Raw genomic sequence first — 6,000 nt, 5'->3', positions numbered from 1 at the left:
CACTTTTTATTATTACATCCTTGATTTCCAATCTTAACTACTACTACTTTAGCAACATAATATTGTTTCTGTGTGTGATGATGATTAATTAGTTTGCCCCACGATTAAAATACATACTTTAAATTAATTAATTAATAATACTTACATAACTTATTACTCGGCCCAATACTTAATCAACAGATGGACATATGAAACGAAACAGCTTAATTATATTTTGATACCATTCTTCCTTTAATTTTCATATTTAATTAAGATACGTGATCATTGGGTTGATCCATCATACAATTATCTATGTTTGTATGTTACTTCTTAATCTAACTTTTCAGTAAAGAAAATCTTGATTACCTGCACATAAATATTAATACTAGTTAGGAGTATCAGTCATCACACATACGTGAAGTAATTGATATTCATTATATTATAGGAAGAGTTTCTAATTATTTTAAATGTTGATTTTAATTATAAAAAATATATATAATATATATTAATTAAAATTATTAACCGTTGTTTGGAATATATTTAAAAACTTTTCTATTAATTAAAAGTTAGATGTGATTATATATGAGCGTACCTAGTGAGTAATGAGAGGTGCATTTTGTAGGCACATGGGAGTACTAGACCTATGATAATGATATTATTGTGTCAAGCAAATGCTATTGTACTAAACCACCTAGTATAGTAGATGTTATTTATGGAAATTCTTAAATTCTTCTCTCTCTGTATATATAATATAAACTCTTAAATGATACATATTTATAATTAAGATTTGTAGGAGTATCATTGAAGCAAGCACAATAACAATAATATATATATATATATTCAGATGTAGTTAATTTTATATAAAATTAATAATTAAAAAATAATTTAATAAATTTAATTAAATTATTATCTATTCGTTTTTAATTATTAACTTCAGATGAAATAATTGTAATTATAAGAATACAAATTTTATGTGTACACATTACTTAACCTATTAACCACTAAAATTTAGAGTAAATAAATAAAATTTAGAGTTGTATACTTAATCTACTAACCATGCTCGCTTCGGATATGATTTTCTTAAATATTTTTAAATTTTTATATACTTTTTAATTTTTATTCGTTTGTTTACTATTTTATTTTATCTATTTTTTTAAATAAATATTTTATCGATTTTTTTTTCACATATTATCTTATTTAAGTAGACGAATAACTGAACACTTAATTAAATTAGTTTTTTCTTACATGTCCAAAAAAAACATCTTTTCTCGCACCTGAGAGACATAAGTATCAAAGTTTTATATATATCTTGGTGTTTTTATTTTATCTTCTATAGTTAGTGATTTTGCAATTAAATAGTATAAATGATCAGCTGTATTAATATATATGGTTCTAATAAATATAAACACAAAAGAAACGCCGTAAAAAAAATCAACTATACAAGATATTTTACGCTATCAAATAAAATATCATAACTAAACTATTTAAATACTAATATCCACAGCGTTATATAACTTATTTTTCTTAATTACACTATAGTAGTGTTTTTTTCTTAAAAGTTTAAATCCTTGTGAGTTCGACAAGTGGCACATTGGAGTATTTTAATTTCACTTTGGCACATTCACAAATCACATGGCTCTTCATCGGAATAAAGAAAAAGATAAAACGTATTGGATTCTTTCACCTTTTCTCATTCTCCTGCTGCTTTGATTTATTCTCTTGTGTTACGTGTACTTCTAAATGTGACATGTTATATTCATTTATTTTTTATTTATTATTATAAATGTGTACAATAATAATATAGAATTTCATTTTATAGAATATTATGGAGATTTTTTTAATATAAAATACTCAATCTATCTATATCACCTTTGCATCTTTAATTTCTTCCCATTTATAATTAATTTAGTTAGATGCTAAGCATACTTTTTTCTTAAAGTGGGTGAAGTTACACATGTGAACAACACGTGGGCTTGTTTATTTATGATTAAAAAGAGAATAAATTTTCTTATTATTTTTCCCCCTAAGATATGGAAGGAGATCCAAAGTGAGTGGTCAGTTCTATTATCGTAAAATAATAATTAAATAAATAAACAAATTTGTTGGTTTTTGTTTTCTATATGTTGTGTTTATGTTGGATTTTTTCTTATAAAATAATCATTAGGTTAGGTTGTGAGATATACTAGTATTTTTGTATTCATGTATGACATTGATAAATAAATAAATAAAATTATAATAAAGTTATAAACATGGGGATTATTTCAGTATAATGGTTAATTAATACATATTGGTACGATAAAATCTTAAATGAATAAAAAAATGCCACCAAATATTATATTTGTCAGCAATTATTTTTTTATTTTAAAATTATTATATTGTTGTATATACTAAAACACTGTCAGTGTAAATGAATTTAATTTTAATGCATCTATTTATGTAACGTCACGTCAGTAAAAATAAAGGGATAAGTACGATTTTAGTTCATAAGGTATAGGTCGAAAATTTTGTTCGTCTCCAACTTTTTTTTTTTGCATACAAAATCGTTTCTAAGGTTTAATTTGATTTTAAAATCGTCATTTGGACAAAAATACTATTCTCCTTCTTCAAGAAAATATTCCGTTTTTATTCTTCTTTTTCATTATAAGGTCTCTTTTTTTTTTCTTCTTCTTTTTCTTTAGCAACAACAACAATAAAATAGAAATAATGTAATAAATATAAAAAAATAAAAACAAAAATAAAAGCAAAAAAATAGAAGCAGAAGTAGAAAGCAAAAACAGGAACATAATTAGAAATAGAAATAGAAATAAAAACATAAACAAAATCAGAAACATAAAAAACAGAAACAGAATCAAAGATACAAGAAATAGAAGTAAAAGAACAATGAATTAACAATCAGAAATATAATCAAAATTAGAAACAATGAATTAATAAAATCTGAATAAAAAACAATGTGATTAATAAAATCAGGAGCAGAAGTAGAATTGGAGCATTAAGGAGGAGTAGCGGCGCGAAACAGTCGCCTTCGAGCACCATAAGAGAGACGAGAGAGCGCGAGTGAGAAAGGGCAAAGGGAGAATAGATCGGAGAATGAGAATAGGGCCGCTGCGCCATCCTCGAGCTTCTGACGTGTCGTCGAACCGCTGCCATTGAGTTCACCAAGAAGAAGGATGATGACAAAGACACAAGTTCGGGAGAAAGGAATTAGGGGAGAAGACCACGCGCGGAGTGGAAGCTGCCTCCATTTTTCCTTTTTCTTTTTCTTCTTCTTCTTGTTCCCTTTCCCCTTCTTCTTCCTTCCTTTCTCGTTCTTTCTCTCTTTCGTCCGTTCTCTTTCTCTCTTTTTTTCTTTTTTTTTTTATTTTATATTTTTTTTGGTTAACGATAATTTGGTAATAAATTTTAAGATTTTGATAAAAAAAAACAATTCTAAAACTAAGTTTAACCTTAAGAACGATTTTGTATGCAAAAAAATATTGGGGACGAAAAAAAATTTTGCCCTATACATTAGAGACAAAAATCGTACTTAACCCTAAAAATAAATACCCCGCGTGAATAATCATCCAAAAAAACAGATGTAATTATACGACTATATAAAACGTTTTACAGTCAGTATATCAAAATTAAATGCTAAATAAATAATTATAAAAAGATAAAATATTTTTTTGAATATTTTTCTTAAAAGACTAAATAATTTTATATACAAGTGTTGGCTAGCTACTTTCAAAAAGAGAAATTAATAACGAGAATAAAATTTAAAATAAGAAATTCAAATATAGAAGTATTGAAGTTTGTGTTAGTATTAAAATAAGAAATTGTATGTGTATGTGTATGTGTATGTGTATGTGGTTGTACTTGTACTTGTATAGAAAGGACGAAGCTACTAAATATTTATGTGTACTTTGTCAGTTCTTAAATGAGATAAATCTTGTTAACTAACAGTGACTGTACTGTGCTGTCTTGTAAATTTATTTTCTTTCACTGTTTCTGTTTCTTGTTTTTCTCTTTTTTCAAATATCATGCAATCACACAAAAAGAAATTGTTTTTGCACTGCATTCATTCCTCATGTACCTCCTTTGCAGTAAACCTAACTCCAATAATACATCTCTCTAATAACAAAATTATTATTTCAATTAATTAATAAATATAATAATATCTTTATAATACCATAAATACGTTCTAAATTAATTATTACAAAAGTATAATTAAATTATTATTTTACAAATATTAAAATATTCTATGAATATTATAAATTAGTTGTTATGATTTATGTATGTTTACATGTCACATACTGTTTTTAGAAGAACAATTAATTATTGAAATAATAAAACTTTTTATTGTAGATCATTCAAACTTTGTTATAATAGAATAAGCAATTTTTTCAGCAAAAATAAAATAATCAAAATTTAAGAAAAAGTCAACCTTCAACAAACTAAAATTGTGTTTTTTTTATTTTGATTATATTATTTGTAAAATTTTATTATTTTTTTATTTTGATTATAAATATAATCTGGTTTGATCATATTATTTGCAAAATTTTATTATAAATCTAAAGATAAAGTCATTTTGTATTTTTATATAGATGATCGATTAGTATTTAATTTTTAGTATATATATAAGAGTTTAATTTTGATATACTAATATTCTAACAGTATAAAAATTATATAATTATATTCGTTTTTTTATGATTATTTATGTAGTTAATATAAAAAGTAATTATTTTTATTAATATAATATTACGTAATTAAATATATGTGTAAAACTACGTAATTTATAAAATTAAATTCTATATATAATATAGTTGGTTATGCAAATAATGGATTTTGAATGATAATAAATATTATAATATATATAGTACATCAAAATTTATTGTCCTAATATTCGATCGTAACATTGAGAAAAAAAGAATTAATATAAATATAAATTGATTATCTAAATATGAAATGTGAAATGGTTCTGTTTTTCCATTTTAGGAGATTGAAGAAGAAACCAAAGGACGGCGCTGTTTGATGTGAAATTGTTGGTGTCTGTGTCTCCCAATCATCTCAAATAAATTTATCATCACTTTCTCCACTCTTTACCTACTTTTATTTTTCCTTTTAATTTTTTTTAATAAACATATTGTAAAGACTGAAAAGATGGTTCTTATTTGCTAATGCCGTCATCCCTTTTTTTCATTTTTTATTTTCTAATGGAATTTACGTGGTGTCACTTAGATATTATAAAAACTTTATTCTTAATAAATATAAGATTTTAGTAATTGATCTAATCAATGGTGGTTAAATCCAGGGAGAATTAGCAAGAAGGACATTAACAAAAGCCAATTAATAAAAAGATCAATTATATTATTATTATTATTATTAAAAAAAACTATTCAAATAAAGAGTGAAGTATGATTTTGGTCCTTAACGTATAGGTTAAATTTTTTTTTCGTTTCCAACATTTTTTTTCATATAAAATCATCCCTAAGGTTTAAAATTAAATTTTAAAATCGTCATCTTTTCTTAAATCTTAAAATTTTAGATCAAATTACCCGTAACAACAAAATTTATAAAATAAAAGAAAAAGAAAAATAAGAAAAATAAAGTGTTTTTGTTGCTGCAAAGGAGAAAGGGAAGAAGAAGACGAAAGAAGAAGGAAAGAAGAAGAAGAAGCACTCCATGATCCACCTCTATCTCTTCTTCTGCTGCCACTTCCGTACGATTTTTGTCCCTAAGGTAAGGACAATTTTAAAACCAAGTTAAACTTTAGAAATGATTTTATACGTAAAAAAGGGGTTAGGAATAAAAAAAAACAATCAGCTTATATCTTAGGGATCAAAATCGCACTTAATCATTGAATAAACTTTTAAAAAATAATTAACGTATTGTTTTAAAAGAACAATAATGCCATTAGTCAATTTTTAATAATATCTTAAATATCAATTTTTTTTTACTTTTTCATTTCAGTTCATTATTCATCTTTTTATTTTTGGTATAATTTTAATTTTTAATTTTTTTTAAACAAAAAATATATCACATATC

Source organism: Arachis duranensis, chromosome 3 (assembly GCF_000817695.3).
Source record: "Arachis duranensis cultivar V14167 chromosome 3, aradu.V14167.gnm2.J7QH, whole genome shotgun sequence".
Taxonomy (NCBI): Eukaryota; Viridiplantae; Streptophyta; class Magnoliopsida; order Fabales; family Fabaceae; genus Arachis; species Arachis duranensis.
The sequence above is the reverse complement of the archived record's forward strand: the minus strand, read 5'-3'. Positions refer to the sequence as shown.